We start from the raw sequence: 25,990 nt of genomic DNA on the forward strand, positions 1-25,990 counted from the left end.
TCATCCTTCAGTAAACTACCCTTATTTTTAGGTGTCGGAGAATATAGAATTCGAAACGATAGTGTTATGAACACAAATCTCCGGGTGTAGATGAAATTCCGGCTGAGTTAATTTTAGCTGGAGGCCAAAAATTGTGGAACAAGATACACAAACTCATTCTCCTTATATGGAACAAGGAAGAATTGCCACAAGAGTGGAAAGGATCAATCATTGTTCCAATTTACTAGAAAGGCGACAAAACTGTAATAATTATCGAGGCATTTCTCTTCTGTCAACATCCTATAAAATCCTTTCAAATATCCTGTTAGCAAGACTGACCCCATATGCAGATGAAATTATTGGAGATTATCAGTGCGGATTTAGACGAAATCGATCAACTATCGACCAAATATTTACCATTCGCCAAATACTCGAAAAAAAGTGGAAATACAATACCCCGGTACATCGACTATTTATTGATTTTAGAAAGGCGTACGACTCGGTTACGAGAGAAACATTATACAACGTCCTTACAGAACTTGGAATACCAAGAAAGCTAATTAGATTAATTATGATATGTTTAAATGAATCCCAAAGTAAAGTCCGGGTAGGAAAATTTTTGTCCACGAGCTTTCACGTCGAAAATGGCCTGAAACAAGGAGATGCGTTGTCGCCATTATTATTTAACTTCGTTCTGGAATGCGCTATAAGGAAAATCAAAGATAGCAACTACGGCCTACAGTTGAACGGTATTGACCAGGTTATGGCATATGCTGATGATGTAAATTTAATAGGGGATGATAGGAGAACAATAGAAAGAAATGCAGAGATCTTATTAAACTCTTGCAGGGACATGGGTTTAGAAGTAAATGCAGAGAAAACTAAATACATGGAAGTGCGTCGGGACCGGAATACAGCAAATTATGGATGCGTTAAAATATTAAATAATACTTTTGGTAAAGTGGATAGTTTCAAATATCTAGGATCAATATTAAGAGAGGGAAATCATATTCACGAAGAAATTAAATGTCGACTCAAAGCAGGGAATTCGTGTTACTATTCGGTTCAAAATCTCTTGTTGTCGCGAATTCTGTCGAGGAATTTGAAGCTTAAAATATACAAAACGATTATTATGCCTGTTGTTCTGTATGGCTGCGAAACATGAACACTTACTCTGAGGGAAGAACATAGACTGAAAGTATTTGAGAACAAGATCCTGAGACGAATATTCGGACCCAAGAGGAACAGGAATGGGGAATGGCGGAAACTTCATAACGAGGAACTACACAATTTATATGATCTACCCAACATTGTTAGGGTCGTCAAGTCTAGGAGGTTTAGGTGGGCGGGTCATGTAGCTAGAATGGAAGAAAGTAGAAATGCTTTCAAAGTCTTGACTGGAAGACCAATCGGAAAACGACCATTAGGAAGACCTAGGCGCAGATGGGAGGACAATATTAAGATGGATCTCGCAGAGATTGGAATACAAAGTAGAAACTGGATGCAGTTAGCTAAGAATAGAAGTCAGTGGAGAGCTTTTGTGAACGCGGCATTGAACCTCCGGGTTCCATAGGCCATATAGTTAGTTAGTTTTTTTTTAAAGTGTTATAAAAACTTCATGTCTAGAATTCGGTCCAGATACGTCGAACAGTATGGCCTCTATTTGAATACATGAAAAAGCGTGACGAACCGACGGACGAACAGATGGACAGACGTCAAAATTACTTTTTCGATATGTGGGGGCGTGAAACTTGAATTCATTGAAATCTCGAATTCGATTTTTATCACTATTACTACAATTTCTTCTTTCGTCGCTCGAACGTGAAAACGAATAGGAATACAACGACACGTAAGGTGATAATTTGTAATTCCCAAAATTTAATGAGTTAAGTTTAATGTGTTGCCGTGCTAGAAAAAAAGCTTATGACTGTTTGTTATATCATTTTAATATCAGTTTTTCACGCTATTATATAATGTAGAAATATGGTATGATTATCGTTCATATTCATGCTATCTTTTGGAAATATTCGTGTTCCGCATACATAGATCTGTATAATTTAGCTTTGTTCAACGAAAACATTCCTTACACCGACTTATGATTGCATTTTGAAATCGTGTTTTTGTCGTCGTTAGAATTTAGTAAATATAAGCATAACACTCAAATTAATTTTTGACTTTTACAGAAAACCAAATTTCTGTACAAAAAAAAAAAAAAAAAGCCCAAAAGAAAAAAGTTGCGGCTGACTTAATCCCCACCCTCCTTGTGCAGTTCATAATAAAACGCAAGTGTTATATAAATTATCCCCTACTCTCATTCGTTGCCGCTAGCGCAAATTATAAATAAAATTAAAAAAAAATCATTCCTATAAATCAAAAAGGCCATCTAATCAAAGTAAATAATTTTAAAAAAATAAAAATTAAAAATAAAGTAATTGTTTTTAAGCACTCAGGTTGTTAAATATACAATTTGCTTGTAGTTTACTTATTGTATATTATTTGTTTAATCATAATACATAATACTCGTAATTTTAATCTCACGTTAAATTCTTAGCCGTAATCGCTCGTAACTTTACAGTGTATTATAAAGATTTATAAATTATTTGTTTTAATTTTTTTTTATTCATTATCTTTACGGCAAGCACTTTTCTCTTCCCCAATATCTTTTCAGCGGCCAGTGAAAACGGGAACTGCTTATATAGTTTATAATGACCTTTTGTGCCACAAAGCCAAAGTTTAAAGCAAATGGTTAAAAAATGTCGTCTGTTAGCAATCCAAAATAAATCGTCCTATTCCCAATAAACCCACAAAGGTCGGTCATAATTTCTTGCAATTGTGGATATGAAAAAAAGAGAGAGAGGGAGAAAGTCAATACTCTGAAAAGAAAAAAAAACACAAGCACACACACACACACAAGCGATAATTTGATATCAGCTTTTTCCTTTCTTCCTTTTTTTCACGACAACAAGCATCATTCGATGTAACGTCATGTCGATATAACAAGGGGTAAACTTGGGAAGACTGTCAAGGTCGCGTATGTTATTTTTCCTGTTCTTGACACACAAATCCGAAGTGAGTTGTCTGCTGTTCAAGAACGGGCAGGTAACATACAAGACCACAAACTGAAAACAATAACTGTTGGCAATAGTACACGTATTCTAATACTGAATAAATACGTCGATTAAAGGATACTATCAATAAGTTATTTCCTTATTATACTGTTTCGGTTCTTATTAACATCAAAGTTATACACTTCTAATAATGTTTTGTTAAAAAAAAAAATGGGATGGGATAGGATGGGATTCGATGTGGTGTCAAAATAATAAAATATCCACGAGTCCGCCACTCTATCCACCTAGCCACAGAGGCTACGTTGTGTTTGTTCTTTTTTCTTAAGAAATAATCTTCATAACCATGGTGCGTATCGCTTCGAACCTTAACATAAGAGTTTTTCTGTTTAATTCTATATTTTCGTACGACATCTTAGTTACAGAAGCTAATTTATATTTGGCAGGCAATCTACACACTAGGTTTTAACCAATAAATGCAACATCTTAGTTCAGTATCCAGTTCCTTGATCCATCTCCTCGACTTCCCTACTGAATTCCCTCCGCAATCGTGCTGTACTACTGAAAAATCCCTAGAAATCATCGTTGCCAGTATACACAAAACCGAGCATAATTTTGTTTTTTGTTTATATTTTTATTATTTTATTATATTTTTTTGGAAATATCTCCTTAGATGGATTGCTCTCTATTATCTCCACATACTAATAACTCAATTTTACCCATAAACGTAAGGAAAAAGGAATAAATACGGAAAATCGTGAGTTACAGTATACGCGCAATTTTTTTTTGCGCATGGGAGTACATGCAATGTTTAGAAGAAAATGTTGCGGGCTGCAGACATGTGCAGATCAGCAAATGGAAGTTCATGTGTAGCACGTGGTGTTTAGTGAAAACGTGTCTGTGTATGTAACGGTACCAACACATACACCGTACTCCACCGATTTTGTAAACATGTACATTTGCGTTCCAGGCCAGCAGGTATTTTAAATGTTGAACGAAAATTTTTTGCACATTACATATAATGTGTTCCGTTTTTTAACGTGATTTTTAGCTATGCTGAATTTCAAAAGAAATCTGCTGTGAACATGAGCTGTTTTTTCCCTGTATTGCCGAATGTTCATGCAGGTTCCAGAAAATTGTTCATCTAGCAGGAGTTTGTCGTTTACATGTCTGGTACATGGTATGTTTTTAATACGGAAAATAGGATTTCCAGGTGGTTTGTTTTAGCAGAAAAGGGTTGTATAAACATGAACTGTACATGGTATGTAGTGACAGCATGTATTTGCAGGTTACAGAGAAACAGTACACTGTCTGAAATATAAAAGAAAAATGCCCGGTAGACAGAATGTTTTAAATCCGAGAAAAGGCCATTTTCAGATGGGTTTCTCATATAAAAAAAAAGGAAGCTGTTTTGTTAGATGTATGTTGCTTGTATCAACATCATGTACATGCAGTGACCAGCCACATGTTGATTTCGAATGAATTCTTGAATTTCCAGCAAAACAGACTAATCTCGACAATATTGGAAGGCTCACTGTGTGGGTAGAAATTTACAGGTACGAATTTATATTTTTCTGCGCAGCAGATACTGGTATGTTTAGAAACACTGTGTTGCTGAAAATTCAGTCTTGATTCTTATTCCTTCAGCAAAATTTCGAACTCAAGTTTCATTCAACCGTGTACACATTTTACAATTACCACAAAATGGAAAATAGCTAGTAGGTCTAAAGACCAGGGACAGGTTAAAAAAATGAAAATTGTGCCCTATAGTGTAGATGCCCGCTAGTTTGAAATAATGGCTGCCATCTTGAAATTGGGACCTGTGCATTCAGTGTTAACTAATCGAAAATGTAGTGTTCGTATCGTCTGAACCGCCTATTTCCAGTTCCCCTTTCACTGCATGTTTGCGATCCCTGTACGTTGCATGTTCAGTGCTCTCGAACAATACTAGAATAGCACTGGTCTTCTTTCTTTTACATGCAATGTTCAGCGGATGATCAGCTGCTGTTGAAGAGAAAACACGTTAAGATCAGTTGCAAAACATGCAGTCCACAGATGTTCCGTTCGGTTATAGGTACGAAACATGTGTTTTCCAGGTACAAACCAGGTGTTCACTTCTTTCTTGTTTACCTGTGTTTTTCCGTTTCCAGGGACTGAACACGCAATGTTTTTAAAAAACATGAGCACATGATCAGGCGTAAAACAGTGTTCCAATTTCAAGGGTTTTCCAGGCGCATGTTATACATGCGCATGTACGGTACGTGTTTTTTTCTCCTGGGTACAGAGCAAGAAACCACAAATTAAAAAAAAAGTAAAAAAAAATACTTTAGCGGAACGTAGGAGATAAAGCTTCTGCAATACTAAATGTGGCTGTCCCCTGTTGACGAAGATTAGAAGTATCTAAAGAAGCGACCCGCAAATCATGTATATGAATATGTAAGAAAGCAATAATGACAATTAAATGATCACTGAAGTTATAATTCGTGCGAATAACGCAATAGAATGCGATGTTGCTTGAGAGAACTTAAGCAGACCAGAGAGATTCCAGAACCTAACCAGACGGAAATAGTAATCGCTATTAAAAAATTAAAGAAACACACATGTCCGGGTGTAGATGAAATTCTGGCTGAATTAATTTTAGCTGGAGGGGAAAAATTGTAGGGCAAGATATACAAACTCATTCTCCTTATCTGGAACAAGAAGGAATTACTACAAAAGTGAAAAGAATCAATCATTGCTCCAGTTCAGAAGAAAAGCAACAACGCTGATTGTAATAATTATTGAGGTGTTTCTCTTTTGTCAACATCCAATAAATCCTCTTAAATATTCTATTAGCAAAGTTGACTCCATACGCAGATGAAATTATTGGAGGTTAACAGAGCGGATTTATGTAAAAATCGATCAGCTATCGACCAGATATTTACCATTCGACTAATACTTGAAAAGAAATGGAAACATATCTCGGCACATCAATTTATGACTTTGGACTCGGGTAGGAGGGAAACATTGTACAACATGCTTACAGAATTTGGAATACCGAAAAAGGTAGATTAATTAAGATGTGTTTAAATGAATCCCAAAGTAAGGTTCGAGTAGAGGAATTCTTGTTCACGAGCTTTCACGTTGAGAATGGCGTAAAACAAGGAGATGTGTTGTCGCCATTATTATTTAACTTTGTTTTGGAGAACACTATATGGAAAATCAGAGAGAGCAATCAGGTTCTAGACCTGAATTGAATTTACCAGGTTATGGTGTATGCTGACAATGTAAATTTAATAGGGAATGATAGAACAATAGAAAGGAATGCAGAAATCTTAATTAACACTTGCAGGGATATGGGCTTAGAAGTAAATGCAGAGAAAACTGATACATGGAAGTTTGTCAGGATCTAAATAATATTTAGTTTCGACAAAGTAGATACTTTCAAATATCTAGGATCATTATTAACAGATCAAAACCATAATCACTACGAAATTTGATGTCGACAGAAAGCAGGGATTTCGTGTTATTATTCAGTTAAAAATCTTTTGTTGTCGCAAATTCTGTTGAGCAATTTGTAGCTTAAAGTATAAAACGATAATCACGCTTGTTGTGTTGTGTGGTTGCGAAACACGGTCACTGACTCTGAGGGAAAATCGCAGACTGAAGGTATTTGAAAACGAGATTCTTAGACCAATATTCGGACTCCAAGAGGAACGGGAATAGAGAATGGCGGAAACTTCATAACGAGGAAGTGCATAATTTATATGTTTACCAAACCTTGTTAAGGTCATCAAGCCTAGAAGGCTCAGATGGTCAGGCCATGTAGCCAGAATAGAAGAAACTAGAAACGCTTTCAAAGTTCTAACTGGAAATCCAAATAGGAAAACGACCATTAGGAAGACCGAGGCGCAGATGGGAGGGCAATATTAAAATGGTTCTCGCAGAGATTGGAATATGAAGTAGAAACTGGGCCCTGTTGGCTAAGAACAGAAATCAATGTATAACTTTTTAAACGCGGCACTTAACCTCCTGCGTCCATATGCAATAGAGCTATATTAAGTTGTTGATATATTTAGTTTCTTTTTATTTGATAGAAATGTTATTACAGGAACTAGAAAGTTTTTCTCTAGTAAAGAGGATGTCGATTCGAGGTTTTCACAAATTAGCTATTTACGTTAATACTAAAACAAATTTGGTGGTGATTTTGATATAAAATGGCACCCATAGTTTCTTTCAAAGTATATATATATATATATATATATATATATATATATATATATATATATATATATATATATATATATATATAATTCCGTTTATATGGGCGCCCTTTTAGTCGACTTGTCCACCGCCCTCATTAATGTCCCAGCACGGGCCTGGACTTATCTTTAATTTTGTATTTGCAGATAACTGGTTCTGAAATGTTGCAGCTAATTTAGGTTCAGTTACTCATTTTTAATTTATATTCTGATTTCTTTGTGAACTGTAGTACCAGCTCCTAAGATTTTAAAGTTGCCAAAAAAGGTCCATGGCGAGCGTTTTCTGTCACTGATTTTATCATGCGCTCTATTGCAAGGAAAAGTTGTTATTTCTTCACTTGCAACCGCGGCAATCTTAATATTATGTTGCAGCTTATTTTTGCTTAGGTGTTGTATTAGTGCTGGTTCCCTCAAGACACACTCAGATCAGTTTATCATGTCAATGTATTTTTCTGCGTCTAATTTGACCTGAAGAACTTTGAATTCTCTCACATTGACAGATAAGGATAATGTTCTTGCTTTCAAAATTCTTCTCCAACCGAGCCTTCTTATGTTCGCATCTGTGTCCGATATCATTGCCAGAAATAAATTCTCGGGATACTAAACCATGCATTTCGCTTTATCACTGGATCTATGATTGATTTAGAATCTGAATCCATAGATCTAGAAGATGACATAAGTTTCCATAAATGTTTAGCTCCTCGTGTGCACGATGGTTCGCTTTTAACATAGAACCATATAGGAGCATAAACATTCATTATGTAGGAAACCATAGCCTTTAGCTCTGTTGACGGATTTTCCGTTCCGATATAAAGGCGCAAAATTCTACTAGCAGTTGTCACCCATCTCACCTGATGTAACTTTCCAGGATTTTGACTAGCCAAACTTGCAGAACAACGACCCAATGAAACAGCTTGACAAATATTCAGAAAGTATTTTTGATCCGTGTTTAAATTGAAAGCACTGAAGTTCTGAATCCAGTGAACAGATACAGGTTCTAAATCAACAAGTGGTAAAACTCGCCATTCCAATTTGTCTTATAAAGCCATTCCAATTTGTCCTTTGTATGAATTCGGCCCCGTAGTCTTACCACCGACTTCATGGATTAAATGTCTAAGTGGAAGTTCTTTGTATCCAATAGACAAATTATTCTTTGAAGTGGCTTTCCTAAATAATTTTCAATATTGGTCATTACTCAATTTTTCTTCCAGCATTAAGTGGTCCATCACAGCCTAGAAGAACAAGTTTTGACGTGTCAAGATTTTGGTCACTGAAAAATTGAGCAATGGCTAACTTGGTGCTGTCTCCCCTCCCTGACAATGGGCATACGTGTCCGATATACTTAGACTCTGGCTATTGAACTAAAACGATATTTTCTTTCTTCATTATCCTATGTGGTATGCCAATTTATTTCGTTCAGCACTAGCGTTTGGTCTTGCTTTCCATCAAAATACAACCCTTTAATTTCGGAAGTCTTTAGAAAAGAAGTGGATCCTTCAGTGACAGTTTTCATGAAGGCTTTTTTCTCCCTTTCAATTTTGTTGGGATAAATAACTTTCTCCTTTCACTGAGAAGAATAGAATAGTTTGAATACGGCAAGGAAAAGGGGGAAGGTAAATTCTATTGTTATTTAACGAAATAACAATACAGTATTTACTAGACTACTAGACAGCTAGTATTTAAAGCCAATTATAATCAATTTCGAATTCCAAAATTGTATATAGATACTTTATAATTAAAATTTCGAATTTTGAATTTATGTATAGTTATTTCATACTTACTTTACTTCTATATAAGTTGTATTTTAATTTAAAATATCGTATTAAAATATTTGAACCAAAAGTCACCGCGTTAACCATTATGTTAGTCGGGTTAATCTTCTTCCTAGAACTTCTAAGATTATATGTAATAACACAATGATTAAATGTGTGCATACAGTAAATTAGAAATTTTATAATGTAAAATTCAATTAAATAGCAATCTACTTGTAATTATAAACCCAGCATTATATCCACCTGCCATTTCGTCTTCTGTCAAGATGTCCACTCGCCACTTCCTCCATTAGTTTGGGCTGAAATATTTCCTGCTCTTTTGACCACTCTCAATAATATGTTCTTGTTTTTTTTTTTTTTTTTTTTTTTGTTTTTTTTCTGTGTAAATCATAAGAAGTGACCTAGAAGAGACCTTGATACCGTATGGTATGGTGAAATTAAGAAGTACTGAGAAATGATTTGAAAGATGGTTGCCTAAGATGGAATGTTCTGGAGAAATATTAAAAGATCTTTATCAAACATTGGGTTGACAACGGTTGTAAATAATAGTTATCATGATTTTACATAATATTTTTGATTCCCCAGATAATACAGATAATTCAAATTAAACAGAGTGTTTAGATTAATTTTCCATCTAGTATAAAATAACTTATGAATAAAAATCTATTGCCATTGCTTATAGCCTACCTAATTTGCAAATATATTACAGTACAGTGTTTTCTAGACGCTCCCTACTTAAAGTTGTAGAATTCCTCCAAAGATTTTTGAAAATACCTGCAACATAAGTTAAAAAGTCATGAATGTCCCCTAGAGTGTTAGATTCTCGTCAAAATTAACAAAATCAGACAAAACACTGCTGGTGGTTATTTTACAACTTTATCTCACAACGCCTGAAGAGCTTTACATAGTTCATAGAAATGAATAGTCATAGTTCATTTCTATGCTAAACGTTAATGTTCTAATTTGCATACTAAACCTAATACTGCAAAATTCTAAACTTCGGAAATGAAAAATCAAGTAAAATGTTTTGTTTTAAATAGATTATGTATCTATATCTATCTACATTATAATTAACAGCATTATTAATTAATGCGCTTATCGTAGTTCCAGTATTCGGTTGCAGGGGCGTAAATAAGGGCCCCGCTGACCCCGCATTGTGGGAGCCCCACACCATCAGGGAGCTCAAAATTGTGAAATGGGACGTAGAGAAGGGGTCCTACTCCATGCTGTCTGCGGGAGAGTCCCAAGCATTAGGTGCCACTGTTCGGTTGAGCCATTTGTTTGTATGGCTGGGGAAATCAAATTTACGTCAAGATAAATTTGACTTTCAGCCCTGGTTTCGGACAGTCGCTTGAGTAATCAATCACATTGAAATTAAGATCAATGTATTAAATACTATGAGGTCAATTCGGAAAAGGACTGCCATTTGATATCAATGGCACACACTCGCAGATACAAAATGTTTATTATACACATGGGAAAATATCATATTCGTTACTTTTCAACATATTCACCATTCAAATTGAGGCACTTGCATAACGTTTTATAAGGTTTGAATTCCTTCTTTAAAGAAAAGTCACAACGTTCTTTCACAGCGTGAAGCTTAGGGTTATTGTCATATATATATACAGATGGTGATCAAAAAAATGGAAACACCTGTAGTTGGCAACACGTCAGATGTATGGGTTGGCAGTGGTGTCGTGGCGCCCGCAGCGCCGGACCGCTGTTGGTGGTGTGTTAGGTCGGTCTCCATACTACGTCAGGCGCAGTGGAACAGCAGTGTCTAGTGGCTGCAGCAGACGGAGGTAGTGTAAAATGAGAGACCTCTCAGATTTTCAAAGAGGGCAAATTGTTGGTGCGCGGTTATGTGGAGTGAGTGTGACGGCTTTGGCTACTGTGTTAGGTGTGTCGCGTGGGACAGTGTCGAAGGTGATGACGGCCTACACAACACACGGTAAAACCACATCGGGGAAGCGGAACAGTGGGCGGAAGAAAATCATGAGTGACAGGTCACGCCGGGTATTAAAGTGCATTGTTACGCAGAACCGTCGTGCCACTGCGGAGCAAATGACGGAGGAACTCAATCAGCACCTCCCCCACCCTGTTTCGACAATCACAGTCCGCCGCGAATTACATGATATGAACTTACGGGGTCGTGTTGCACGGGCCAAACCGCTCATCAGGGCCCATAACGCTTTCGCACGTCGCAAATGGTGCCGCGACCATGCAACTTGGACCGTTGAGGACTGGAAACGTGTGATATGGTCAGATGAGTCATCCTTCACCCTATTCCCAACCACGGGCCGTGTTTATGTGTGGAGAACGCCCAAAGAAGCTTATGACCTGCAGTGTCTCCGCCCAACTGTGAAACATGGCGGCGGCTCGGTGATGCTGTGGGCCGCCATATCATGGTTTCCATTGGATTCGGTGGTCACACTTAGCGGACGAATCACTGCCAACGATTATGTCACAATTTTAGGAGACCACTTGCATCCTATGGTCCGGATGTTGTTCCCGGACAATGACACCATCTTCCAGGATGATAATGCACCCATTCACACAGCTGGCGTTGTTGCAGCGTCGTTTGAGGAACATCGGGATGAAGTTCAACACCTCCCCTGGCCCGCCCAATTCCCAGATCTCAACATAATTGAACATCTGTGGTCCGTCTTGGAAACACGACTCCGGCGACGATTTCCACCTCCATCCTCTCTCACAGAACTGGCCAATGCCCTGCACGAGAAATGGTGTAAAATTCCACTTGCTACCATTCACGACCTCTATGCCTCCATCCCACGTCGCATCAAGGCTGTTCTGAAGGCGAAAGGTGGCCCGACACCATATTAATCTGGTAAGTTGCAATTTCTTTCAGGTGTTTCCATTTTTCTGATCACCATCTGTATATATATAGTCATATGTAGATCTACTATATATATATATATATATATATATATATATATATATATATATATATATATACAGTGGACTCTTTTTAATTCGAAATCCAAGGGGACACGAAAAAACCTCGAATTATCCAACAACATTCATTTTCACATATATAAGAACAAAGAAACCAAAGTACTGTACATCAAAAACATATTCATATGGTGTAAACTTTACCTTTAAAGCAGCTTATTATTTGCGTGATCGAACACTGCAAACTAACAAATGGCATTGACTCCACATAATTCAAATTACGTGTACAATGGAAAATATATTTACGTACGACACTACAGCATACGTTGAATAGCCCGAAAATTGAAAACCAGTAACAATTTTAATATTCTCTTCTCACTTTTAAGAAGTCGTAAACCTCATTTGCTTAAATTTGATTGTTTTTGTACGATCAATAAATCTAGAATTTCATGTATTGCGTGGACTACTACACTGTTAAAAATACTTACTTAAAAATGAGTAAAATTGACTCAAATTTGAGAACATTGTGTTCTCAGAATAGCTCCGAATACATTGTTCTCAAAAGTGAGGAAGTGTGGGTGTTCAAAATATAAGAACAATATGTACTCAAATTTGAGTAAATTTTACTCACTTTTGAGTAAAAATTCTCTTAAAAGCGAGATAAAATATTCTTAAATAAAATGAGAAACTGCTATTATTCAAAAATAACGAGAACACATTTTCTCAAAAATGAGAGAGTTAACCGTAAAATGAGATGAATATAATCAACATTAAAAATTCTTTGTTCAAAAACTAGTAATGCTCTCCTCACAATTGAGAACATGTATACTCAAAATCGAGTAGAAAAGTATTCGAAATGCTCAGATAGCCGCAAAATTGAGAAACACACGTTCTCAAAACTTGAGAATAGTTCCTCTCAAATTTGAGAAAAACTCTTCTCAAAAATGAGAAGGTTTTTTTTTTAAAAAAAAAATGAGTAAAAAAGTACTCAAAAATGAGATTTTATTAGTATTCATAAATGAAAAAGAAAGTGCTCATTTTGCTGCCTTCCTGGCACACAGAAAATTCCCGGAACTAAAAAGGTAAATAAATGACACACTGCACTAGGAAATTTATAGTTTACTCCTTTTACATATTAATATTGAAGTTAGACAATTTTGTCTTCAAAGCTGGAAAATAGAAGTAACTTTTAAAATACTTTAGAAAAAAGTATTTTAAAAGTTACTTCTATTTTCCAGCTTTGAAGACAAAATTGTCTAACTTCAATATTAATATGTAAAAGGAGTACTTAACTATAAATTTCCTAGTGCAGTGTGTCATTTATTTACCTTTTTAGTTCCGGGAATTTTCTGTGTGCCAGGAAGGCAGCAAAATGGGTACTTTCTTTCTCATTTTGGAATACTAATATAGTCTAATTTTCAGAGTACCTTTTTACTCATTTTTGAATCTGCGAAGTTACATTTTCATCTTGAGAGCTGTTTCTTTTCATAAATAGCATGGACAAACATCATGTGCGTTGGGTTTCTTTATGTATTCCCGTTTCCTCCTACTTTCTTCATTGCACTACTTCATTAATTATCATCACCGTCTTGTTTAGCCTTGAAAGATAATCGTGCGACGTTACACTGAAAAGAATTTAAATGTATATATATATATATATATATATATATATATATATATATATATATATATATATATATATATATATATATATATATATTTGTTTCGTTTTAATTAAAAGAAAATATGTCGCTACATTGTATGTTTTATTTGTCAAACTAAATCTACACATTACATACTTCAAATAATTTTCATGGAGATATTCGTAATTCAATAAATAAGACTTTTGATATTCCATCCGTGATAATTTTGTTCGACTTATGTTTCAAACGCACTTACTACGTTCATCATCAGAGTTGTACTAATTCAGGGAATTGTTATATAATTATCGTTATATAATTTTAATTGTTACATGCACTAGAAGAGAGCCATAAGACAATATTTTAAAATGCGCAGTTATATGCAGATCCACTCATGGATATAAAAGGTTATTAAGAGAAACAATAGAAATTAACTTGAATGATGGGGCATTGAATAGGGGATGGTTTGAAACTAAGTGAAATTTGGAATATTTTATTATTATAAAAAAGGAGAAAACGAAAGCAATATTAATAACATTGAAGAAAACTGTTAATTTATAAATTTGAATCAAACTGTAATATCTAACCATATTTCTTTGTTAAATATTTAAATATAAAATAATAATGTAAGAATTAAATTATATAACAATTCTCCAAATTAGTACAACTCTGCTGATGAACGCAGTAAGTACGTTGAGACATAAGTAGAACAAAATAAACACGGACGGAATATCAAAAGTCTTATGTATTGAATTATAAATCTATACATCTTTGAAGCATATTAGTTGAACAATTTTAAACAAAATTATGTAATATTTAAAACAAAAGTTATATTCTAAATAACAAAGAAATAAAAAATATTACAACTGAAGGAAAATGTAATTATCTTTACATTTTTGAACAGTTTTCTGATTATATATTACATTTGCATTTTGCAGTACAGTTTTTACATGTTATCAGTAATACCTACTTATTATTTGTTGAACATCTTTTGTATCGGAAAGCAACATATAGTGTGTCATCAAATTGTTCATATGATTTACGTATACATAAAGGATAATAGTTATACAAGTCAGTTATTCTAGAAACTCCCACGTCCTTAGTCCCCTGAACAACATATGAATGATAATGCTCACTGAAGCCTACAACTTTGAGAAAATTAAACACAACAACTGGCTTCTCATTCAACAGCAGAATATCAGTAATTTTACCAAACACAGGTACTTCTGTCTCATCACTATATTCAACAAATACAACCACATATCTGACCAGTTATCGTAAAACTGCACGTAAGAGTATTCATTACTGTGAAGGCTACTAGGCTTGCAGGTTCGTAAATAACTTTGTTTTTAATTCTTGGGTGACAGAAGATACCTGTGCTGTGGTGTCAATTTTGAAAAAGCATTCGTTGAAAAAGTCCCAAACGTTTTTGCACACGGGGCTGAACTCAATGTTTAACACATAGCACAGTTTGAAGGCAATGTCAGCAGCTTTCAAAAGCGACTAACCTCCAGTACACGATCCTCCACTATGAGAAAAACTTGTACCGGTGTGTATCGGTTGCCAATGGACAATATAAACGACTGTGTTCGAGATCCTCCCAGAAGCCTTTCATTTTCCATAAATGTATCTATGCCTTCACCTTCCTGGAAAGAGAGAGATTATGTAATTAATGACAATAGAAATAAACATCAAATTAAAGATTTGTAGACCTGATTCTTCTATGACGATGTATCGAATAATATTAGTGTTACTACGTTCTAATACAAATTAGTATCAACTGAAATAAGAAGATATAAACTCTAGTAAAGACAGTAAAGTGGACCACGCAATATTTCTTCAATTAATATTGAAACCAGAAGTTGTAGCAGATCTACCACTTAGTGTTTTAGTAGAGTGGTTAGAGTGGAGATAGAATATATTCTAAGGACGCTTAAACGATTAAAAAACCGCGTCTCGCTATCTTTTACCGTTTGTACTCTTCAGCGACCAACATTAAAACCGGAAGTGGCTGATGTCTAATACTTCCGATTTGATCTCTCAAAACTGGTATCTTTTCTCAGAAGGCCAATTTAATTACTAAAAAAGAACGCTTTTTGTTATCACTTATGTTTTTATTCTATGTAGATCAGTATTAAAACCGGAAGTTATAGTATATTTCTACCATTTACGACTTCGGTACAGAGCTAAGGTTGGAGATATTCTTGGTACCGTACTTAACTGATTGCATGAAAAAGCTTGTTTCTATCTATTGCTTCAAGTAAGTGGATTACATCCATTAACTAAGATAATTATCTAGTTATTGATTACAGAAAACAATTTAAAAGTTATCTTTTGTTGAAGAGTTATCGTGCGGAGTAACGGACGTACTAACCAGAGGTATTCACCCTCGCGAGGGTAAAACTCTCAAGAGCGTCCTCACCCTCAAATTCTCTCGCCCACAATAACGAGGGAGATGACGCGTTTCGACAGGGAGGGCGAGAGCCAACTGTCACTGCGAGGGCAAGGGCGAAGGCGATGGATAACTCTCTTCGCGAAGGTGAGGGTGAACGAGGGCGAAGGCCAACCAGCACTGCGAGGATGAGGGTAAGTAAGGTCGGAGTAAAATGAACACGTATGGGACTAACATTACAATATTATATATATCCCACCTGCGTGATCCTAATAAAAATCAAATGAAAGAGTTGAAGACCTGATTCATCTATTGCGATGTTTCGAATAATATTAGTGTTGTCACGTTGTGAAAGGAATTAGTATCAACTGAAATAAGATTATAAAAATAAGGAAATTGAAAGGTAACCAAAAACATTTCGACCTATTTTATTTATGCACTATAAGGAAACAATAATCGCGAAAATTAGTTATTTCCGCTTATGTGTGACGGGTAAAAGTTAGTGGCGTGTTCTAGGGGAGCTCTGAATCAAAGCTTGTTCTGGCACACTTAATTCATTTACCCAAAATCGAACAGTTTTAAGAAAGAGCATGAGTCACCAACTAAGTAAAATCCTTTCAAGTTTCCTTCACGGTTTCCCTTCCAGGGGAAAAAAATCACACTACAAATTCTAATTTCTGTAAAATTGCACTATTACTCGATTCCATCTTTTTAAGCAATTGTCAAACAACAATTACTGGAAAAATTGGGGAACTGTAGCGTAACTAAGGATGGGATGTCCCCCTCCACCAGCGAAAATATCAAAAGGGCCCTTCCTCTTTTCACATTCATTACACACGTAAGAGTTGTACAGCAGTACAATTATGTTTTCATCTGGCAAGTCACTACTTGCTCATATACAAAAATTGCACATTATTATTATTAGCAATTACATGGAAGTAGAAATGTTTCTTAAAAGAAATAATTTCTTCCTAAATAAATTAATAAAGATGTTCACATTACAACTAACACATGAAAACTCGTCAAAACTTGTGAAACTTGCTCACATATTCCCAAACAGCTTTTTTTTTTTTTTTTTTTTTTCCGAAGGGGAATTCGCTTACTACCCTTTTCAATATCAACCACATTCTTCGCTTTCAGTGCTCAGGATTGGCAAAGGGCTCAACCAGTTTCGTACTTTTGCACCGGAATGGAGCAACTGTCCTCCCAATTAAGCTTGCAGTTTATTGAGAGGACCCATTTGAGTTAAAATTTTCTTACTCCGTATGATACGATGTGAACAGGAACTTGTAAATGAAACTTGGAACAGATTTACCACACCCCAGAAAAAAATACTTAAATGAAACTAAAATGTATTCTGAATCTCATTCAGTAAAATGTGTCCTATTAGAGCCCCCAGATATATATTTTTGTAAGGCTTTGAACTGGGTGAAACAATATCTCATTTATTTAAGTTGTGAATCACCATACTATTTCCAAAAGTACTGAAAATAAGTTAAGGCGTTCCTGCTGCCCCACCATGTGAACAAAATACATTCTTTTAAGATGAAATATAAATGTAATCTGGGTCCTACTTTAGTAAAATATCATCTGGCACCCCTAGAAAGTATCAAACACGTTTATTAAAGATTTCACTTTAAGGAGGGGGCACTCTTCATATTTCATTATTATTCTAGGGAACCTCAACTTTATATATTTTAGAAGGTCCAAATATTAATGCTTGATCTTCCAAGAAAAATTTCAAGTTACGGAGCTGAGCTGAATTTCATCTTCGACATTGTGCTACGAATATACGTTTTGCTGGCTTTTAGTGTACCGAATGATCGCTCAGGATTGGCCTTCGTCACAGGCAAAGTGACATACAGTTGCAAAGGAGTACACAAATTCAGAACACTACTAACATTGACATTTCTCTACGACAAAATATTTGGCTAATTCATTCCAAGTTGAAATTTCATTAAATTGTTTCTTCATTCCTCGTCGGAAACTTGTAAGTTGTTGCAACAAAGATGATACATCTTCTGAGTAGAAGTTACAATATCTATTAAACAATATCTATGTGTCAATGACAAATACTCTTGTGTACATATTTACACATGGAACCTGAGATTTGATAAATATACACGAAAACTTGATCTTACTCTAGTAAAAGCTTTAAAAAAAAAAAAAAAAAAAGTTATCACTGACAAACAGAGGACACTGAAAACAGGCGGATCTACAGCTTAACTTGGAACGCGATCTACAAGAGCTTCCACCCGTAATTGAGGTCGAATTTGCCACACCAGTCTCATACGCTAACCATAATCACGAAGGAACATCTCAATGTGGAGTATGCAGCCGTTTTTCTTACTACGATCAGTATGTAAGATTAATATTTCATGATCATGCTCCGAGGAAAAGTGACAGTGAAAAATGAATGGAAACAATGAAGGAAGAGGAAACCAGAGAATACAGAAAAAAACCCTTTGTAGGTGATGATTGCTTATTACACAAGATCAAATAGGGAAAAATAAACACCAAAGATGAGTGTTTACAACTGAATCACTGCGGCTGTTTTTTCTTTCTTTTTAAATCAACATGAATATGTCACTGGCATCGCGCTACTAAATAAAACTATCTTTCACAACACAAAGGATACGATGAAATATTACGTTCCTAACTAATTGTACAATGTACTTACTTTCTGCCGTAATTTCCTGTGTCAAAGTATGCTTCTGAAGGAAATCGTTAACTACATCCTCTGCACATTTTCTGCCACAGTTCCTTGCTTCTAGTAAAAGGTAGTCAGCTATGAGACCGAAGTTCAAACATAAAGAGTCGCCTGTCTCGCCAAACAACTTTTTAAATTCAGCGTCGATCTGAAATATAAAGGTTTAATTCTTATACAAATATATTCTATTAAATAATATATTATAGCTTGTTCTAGTAATGAAATTCTAAAATAATTCGTTGTCATACTGTTTTACATACCTGAATAATGTGAAATATGTCACTTTATTTACAACTTATAAACAGCAATTACATATACTCTTGTTCAGGCAAATCAAACTATGATAAAACCAGGCAGCTCCTTTTATGTTATTGGTTGTACATACAACTAGTAAGGCAGATATTCCCGAAATTAGTACGACGAATTGCTACCTAATAATATTTATTTTTATATTAATTGGGTATCTGATAAAACACTGAAATAAGACTAAACTTTCCAGCAAAACGTATAAACCTGCTCTTCAAAAAGTCTAAATATTTTTAGTTTACATCGTGTTCTTTGGTATATTATATTCATGACATTTCGGTAGCGCTTGCTACCTTTTCAGATGGAGTAACTCACATGCAAAATATTACACCTCTGACGATGTCATCATACAGTTTTGAATACATGCTTTGCCTGTTAGTTACCTAACTATAATGAGGAAGGTAGAAGGAGCTACCGAAATTATCTTAATTAAAATGCTCAATACTATAAAAGACGGAATGAAAGACAAATGTTAGAAGTATTTTGTTACTATTACAAACCTTGTGAAATCATATCGCTGAACAAAACTGACATGAAGCAAATGAAATGAAATTTGCAGTATTATGTCCTACATTTATACTCCGCATGCTTCAGAAAATGGATATTCATGAAAGTGAACGATTATGAGAACATTGGTGGATCAATAACGTGGAAGAAATCGGAAAGAATTCCGAGTAAGCCCACGGATACGATGCTGTCCCCAAACCAGGGTGCGAAATCATTAGTCAAAACTGGGGGAGGAAGAGAATTAAAAAAAAGAAAACTTCGCACTGAAATGTTTTTCGATATAGAGAATAGAAATATTTTAATATAGAAAGCATCAATAATTATTAAACTATAATATTAGAGATACCAGTAACCAGTAGTTCATCCATTTAATTACATATGAAATGCATGTTACATATGAAATGTATTACATACGAACTACTGCATTTGTTTTATAAACTTCAGTACTATTTAACTTTATTAACTATTTAATTTAGTATTAATTATTTAACACTATTTAATAGGTGCCCTCCTGTCAGAAACGAGCGCTCTACCACTGAGCCACCGTGCCCAATATATATCAAATGATGTTTACCAAAAAGTAATAATCCAGCACAATAACAGTAAAATGCTGTGTTAAATAGGTACTACTTACTATTGTAACATCAAGCAGTCTGGGCCATTCTTCAAAAATTTCCTTGACAGTTTTACTTTGCTTTGCAATTTCGAATCTACGTCCGTCGAATGTGTCTTTCATGAACTGAAGTATATTATCTTGTGGAAAAGTATTTTCTTTTAACCACTGTTTTTTCTGTTGAAATAAAATTGAGAAGTCTGCTTCGTCAGGTAAGCAACGAAGTTTGGTGCAACAATCTCTCTCAGGACGGCCTTTCTGCTGCTTCTCTATTGTAGTTACTTTTCGAAACCTATGGTTCTTTATTCGCTGCACAATGAATCCTGAGGAAGGACTACCATGTGATCCAGCACAAAACCACTACTCCTGTACGGGGAAAGGAGAAAAATAAGAATATACCATTTAAACACTGAGCTATTGTTTGTGAAATACCAAACCGAAGATAGTACAATGTATTTAATCTTACATTTATCCGTGCTATTTAATATTTTGGTGAAGTCTGAATGCTTATATATATGTATACAGGGTGTCCCATCCAACTTTGCGACCTGAAATAGCCTATTGTTGAAACGACCTAAAATGTGACAAATCCAGTAGCGCAGGAATGTACCCATGTCAAGGACGTTACAATTTCAAGTTGGCCTCCGGGGTTCTATGGTGGAAACCCTGGATGCACCTGCTGTTCACAGAATTTTATTGGCCCCTGACATGGTTACATTCCTGTGCAATAGGATTTACCACACTTTGACAATATTTCAGGTCACAGAATTAGGTGAGACACCCTTTATAGAAGGGGACTCAGAAGTAGAGATGGACGGTCCCGAAAATAACTATATTTTTCTAACGAAGCTTTTCCTATGCATTTGCCTGGTAAATATGGGACTAAACACTTTCAACCATAATGAAGAAGTAATAGTACATTCCATCTTTCTTTACCCTTTATAATTTTTTAAAAAAAAAAAATCTGATTACTGTATTCTACAGAAAAAACGACATGAAACAATTCAGAAAGCAAGGAAAATCCCATCGATACAAAGAGCAGTACTCTGGTTGAAATGAGTTCTTTAGTTGCTATTAATTATTCCTAGAGTTATTAGAGTAATGAACAACAAACAATATATTTTAGTCAAACATTTAATAGCGCTTGGAATAATGGTTCTCAAAATGCAATAGTTCTTATTTAGATTTCATGGAACAAACTTATTTTCTTGCAATTTATGCCTGAACTAATTCTTCCCTTAGTATCATTTTTGGAGCTGAAGACACCGTTTATGTAGGAGGTTAGGCAGAAAAGATTATTTATACACAGAGTATTTCGAGGCGTTAAAATTCAAGCGAAGAAGATTAAAAACGCTATACCCAAGATTCCTACTTCAAATTTAGTAACGTGGTACAACACTAAAGGAATAACAAATTGTGTAATGAACTTTTACTTCATTATACTAATATCATACTCATAATGGCTGTCATGGTTTACATTTTGTAAACTGCAATTATATTAAGTTCTAACAGAATATCTGAATCTTACAATAGTGCTTCCCGAACGGAAAACGATATGTAAGCAAAATTCTATACCGAAACAAAAATGGATTCGTATTTGTTTCTGGGTTTATCATAATGTTTCCTTGTCTATCAGGTTAAATTTAGGAAACCAGTACGAAACACATGGTAGGATGTATAACTTGGAGGAACTTGATAAAGTGGCTACTCAACCAATAAGACTCTTTTATGTTGGGTTACATAACATACTTTTGACCTCCAATGAAATGTAAACTTGAAAAGCAATTAGATATCAAGTGAACACTATGAAACACAGGCAGTAAACACTCCAGAAAATTTCACTGAGGGGAGTGTTCAAAATAAAAGGGGATATATTCAGGATAGTGGTATATATTTTTACACAAACTCGAAGAAGGTAATATAGTTTGTTATGCAACTATCAGCGAAAATAATTGGTTCAATGTATCCCCACGTCCTCGCAACTTTCATTCATGCACCTCAACCTGCTTTAAAAAAAAAAAAAAAAAAAAAAAGCTGTAGTTGATATATTTCTCGGAAGGGACCGTAACGTCTAGACGGAAAGAATTTAGCGTGTTTCTTTCTTTTGTCAACTGTCGTGAAGGCCGAAGTCCTGAAACAATGAGGTCGTGTGTTTGGTGAAGCTGTACATGAGAATGTGATTACTAGGCTCCGGATTCTTAGGTTCGAACCTATTTTATTCCTGTACAGTGAATGCAAAAAGTTCGTGTTTTCTTTACATACAAGTTGCTATAAGTAGAACTATATTAGTTTTATAGGACCTAAAATGTCCTAATTGGGGGGTTAGGACCTAAAAAATCCTAAATTAGCTTTTAGAACCTATAACGTCCTAAATGATTCCTTATAGTTATTTTTAACTTGAAAAATACTTTCAAACACGTAGTCAACCAGTTTTCAACAATGCAATAACAAAGTTTCCTTCACACAGCATGTTTCTTTGTAATTTGCGGCTGCGATTGTGAATAAGCGATTGTGAAAACATGAAAAGTGCCGGAAAAACAATATTTGAACATTCGTATTTCCTCAGTGTATCGTTAGAAAAGTGAAGTGATATTTGTGGTGTTGTATAAAATTTCAAATATAAGAAAACTGACAAAAAAAAAAAAAAAAATACTACTACTACTACTATAGTACGACAGGCCATACATATGTTAAACTATATTTCAGCTATCAAAAAAAGTCAAAGGTAAGAAGAGTTTTATTATTTTTATTACGCAGAAGACTGGTTAGCATAAAGCTTACTAAATTAAGGTTACCATTTAAGTATGAAATAGCTAACAAAGTGTTTAAAGTGTAGTAATATTCCGTTTTCAGTAATATAACGCTAAAAATCCTAAACGGTGTTTTTAAAAACCTATAAAATCCTAAAATGCACTCTTTAAAATCCTAATTTGAATTTTTGGGGACCTAAAAATCCGAAGCCTAGTGATTATTTCGTATCTTGAAGGGAAATAAATAAAATCAGAAGAATATTGGTTTCTTCCTAAGCATAATTTTGTTTAATTGAAGTAAAAAATATATATGATATGGATTGATAGAATTGGATTTGGAGGACGAATCCTTTTCCATCCAAGGGTGTAGTAAGCAAATTCGGGGGGGAGGGGGTTGGAGTCCTCTCTGAACACAGTACTCACTGTGATTCCAGTACAAGGAAAACGAAGGTGGTACTTAAACAAAAAATAAAAAATAAAAAGCTTAGAAATTCAGATTGTTTCAACATAGAAATATTCATACCATAAATTCCAAGACCATCCAAACAGCCATCTGGTATAGTCAAGTGAGTTGCGATTGCGGTTTCACATTTGCGGTAACAAGAAAATCAGTTGCATGTTAAACGATAGCTTAGACTATGAAAGATAGAAATAGTTTCAGTATTCTCTAAATCATTATTCCCTTATTTAATTTAGTTTTCCTTAAACAAACGAAATTATAAGTTCTACGTCCCACTTTTATGACAAGTATTCTAAAGGGGATAGCAATCATGGCAATAAATGAAATGGTGAAATGCAGAAAGTTGGAAGAAACAGGAGAAATTCGAAAAAAGCACGCACACGGTGTTTGTCCACCACAAAGCCCACTTGGCGCGAGCTGGGATGGAACCAGGGACCCCACGCATTAGAAGTGAACGCTCTATCACTGAGCCATCGCGGCCGCCTCGTTTTCATTAGATTCCAGCGCACAAGCAAGGAAGGTGAGAGTAGTCAACCTTAAACTAAATTAATGGAAGTTAATTACTAACATAATGTTTCTGACTGTACCAATGTTCATGAAAATAAATAAATAAATAAATAAATAAAAAACCAAATCATTTCTACTTACTATTCCCTCTCCATCGTTCCCTTTCAACACGGGGAATGTAGACACTTTATTCATTACACCATTATCGTCCACCTAATTATCATCTCCCACAGTTTTGGTGCATAAATGTGGAAAGTTAAACTGAAACCATGCATGCTTAACCTTTTTTTGGTGCTGGTGGGAGGGGATGCTCTGTTGAAAACAGAAATCTAGAATCTTTACTTGATCACAACTATTCTGAAATTAGAATTTATAATTTCGATTGAGGCCAAACATCGCTAAAACAACCATTCAATCAATGAATCAAAGAAAAAGCATCAAAGTAAAAACAACAACAACAACAAAAACAATAGTATCGTGAACATACCGACGTATCATATTCTTTTCTAGTATCAAGGCAGCTTGTAAATTCAGAAGTATTCGCAATATATTGAAAGAAAAAGTCAAAAGGACGATAATCTTCGAAACTACTGACTCAATTACTTCTCGATTTAGGCCTACAATAATAATAATAATAAAAAAAAAGATGTTCTGTGCTCTACCGAGTTTTGAAAAAACGCTCTTCATATGAAAGATGGCTCTATTAGATGTTATTTTCCGCCGGCAGTGTACTTCTGCATAGTGTGCAGAAGCTATATTTTATGTTTACAAGTGGAACGTTACTAGTGTAAAGCAATGGCAAGTGCTATTCAAAATCGCATATTTGCCAAAATCCACTTCTTTTTAACTGTCCATGCTTACGTGTATACCCACCATCGCTGACGCGCCTTCTCCCTTCGGACGCTTACCCGCGCGCGGGTCCACCAGGCACTTGTGCTTTTTATTGGCCATCTAGCAGAGGTTGGTTTGTGCTTTTGCAATAGTTTTTTATGCCATACATCCGGAAACCCTATTTATACGCAAATCGAAAGAGAATTGTAATTTTTTACAATTATCTCTGGTGGTCCCCTTGAATCTATGCCAACCGAGATATTTTCATATCTCCCAGCGCAAATCTTTTAGGAGACAATAAGAAGTAAATTAGTGAAAGAACTACAATTTTTCAACAATTATTTTTAAAAATCTTTGTTTTACGTCCCATGGTTATGCCAGTTAGGCTAAAGGAGACGGAGATGATGAGAGATGAATGAAATGGTGGAATGAAGAAAGTGGGAGAACCCCGGGAAAACCAACGAGCACGGTGTTTGACCACCACAAAGTCCACACGGCGCAAACTGGGATCGAACTAGGACCCCAAGCACCGTAGACAATTATTTTTAGTGGTGCGCATAAACTATACCTAAACGTGATCTTTTGTAAAAAAAAAAAAAAAAAAAAAAAAAAAAAAAATGCTTGGCCTCCTCAAGCCGACATCACCTGAAAAAAACCCACTTTAAAACCCTCCTGGGTTTTTGACCTATTTGTTAGTATATTATTGATACAACTAAGGTGATCACATTGTAAGTGATTTTTATTAGATTTTAGACTTTCCTTGGGCGAATTGGAGGCTTTCACATTAAGGTATATAACATCATTCAACATAAGACCTTTATCAAGTTCTGAATGCACTAAATGATTTTTTTAAACTTACCTTAGATTGAGATAGTTACAGAACAAATTAACGTATGGATTATGCTTATAGCCTATTTGAAGTAAAATAAGCAATTTTGTACTTTAGAAAATAATTTCCGTGAATGGTATGCTCGTCGACTTGGCGACACCGATGGACATAATCACTCAGACTTTGACGGGTTTAAGGTCATAGGTGCCGGGACTAATAGTACATATCAAATTAAATTGTCAAATTAAAGAAGCTTAATGCTCGGGGTTCCGAAGACTATGTAACGCTTACTATTTCAAGTGCTGAGTTCAAATTTCCGTACTAGTGGAAGTTTTGATGTGAACGCCGTGAAAGAAGTGCTCGGGAAATTCCCGAATTAAACGCAGAAGGATCGGAAATAAACACTTTAACAATAAAACTACTTATTTTACGCTTAAGCCTGCTATACGTCCCGTAAGAAACGGGAATGTCA

General features: G+C 35.2%; 1 long non-coding RNA gene across 2 annotated transcripts; it reads right to left on the minus strand.

Moving 5' to 3' along the window:
- Nucleotides 1–13,727: 13,727 nt before the first annotated feature.
- LOC145671922 (uncharacterized) lies at nt 13,728–25,112 on the minus strand. 2 transcript variants are annotated; one of them, XR_014128578.1, is made up of 4 exons: nt 24,000–25,112; nt 20,163–20,507; nt 18,686–18,863; nt 13,728–15,259 (listed from the first exon to the last, which is right to left on the minus strand). It is a non-coding gene; the product is annotated as an uncharacterized LOC145671922 (long non-coding RNA). The 2 variants fall into 2 exon arrangements; XR_014128579.1 differs by lacking the exon at nt 24,000–25,112 and having other exon boundaries at nt 20,163–20,690.
- Between the last annotated feature and the right edge of the window lie 878 nt (nt 25,113–25,990).

Source organism: Thermobia domestica, chromosome 15, assembly GCF_964235325.1.
Source record: "Thermobia domestica chromosome 15, izTheDome1.hap1.1, whole genome shotgun sequence".
In the NCBI taxonomy this organism is placed as follows: Eukaryota; Metazoa; Arthropoda; class Insecta; order Zygentoma; family Lepismatidae; genus Thermobia; species Thermobia domestica.